Consider the following 699-nt stretch of genomic DNA (forward strand, 5'->3'; position numbering starts at 1 on the left):
TGCCGGGAATTCACAGGAGAGAGACAACTAGCCGACGGAATGGGGACAACTGTCCACCAGCTCTTAACATTTCTATCTCTCTCTCTCTCTTTCACTCTTTCACTCTCTCTCTCACACACACACACACACACACACACACACACACACACACACACACACCTACATGCACACACACACACACACACACACACACACACACACACAAAGACAAACACATACACAGTGAGGGAAAAAGAGCTCTAAAACCAGCAGTAGCTAATTGGCACAGGTGCATCATGGTCTTTTAAGTCAACAGGAAGCTGTTAAATAATCTGAGTGCGTAGCGTAGCTTAGCTTAGCATGTGTACTGAAGAAACACAGAGAGAGAAGGAGAGAGGAAAAGGGAGGGAGAGAGAGAGAGGGAATGAGAGAGGGAAAGAGAGAGAGAGAGAGAGAGAGAGATGGAGAGATGGGGAGAGAGAGAGGGAGGGAGCGAGGGAGAGAGGTGGGGGATTTTTGTATGTGTATGTATTTGCATTGGTGCATGGGTGCGGAGTGTGTGAGTGTGTGTGTGTGTGTGTGTGTGCGCATACCTTTCTGCATGTGTGTGTGTGTATGTGTGTGTGTATGTGTGTGCGCAGGGGACAGCGTGGGGCTGCTGAGTGGACAGATGGCCAGGAGTGTCTCTCTCTCTCTCTCACACACACGCATACACACACA

This window comes from Sprattus sprattus (genome assembly GCF_963457725.1).
Source record: "Sprattus sprattus genome assembly, chromosome: 1".
Classification (NCBI taxonomy): Eukaryota; Metazoa; Chordata; class Actinopteri; order Clupeiformes; family Clupeidae; genus Sprattus; species Sprattus sprattus.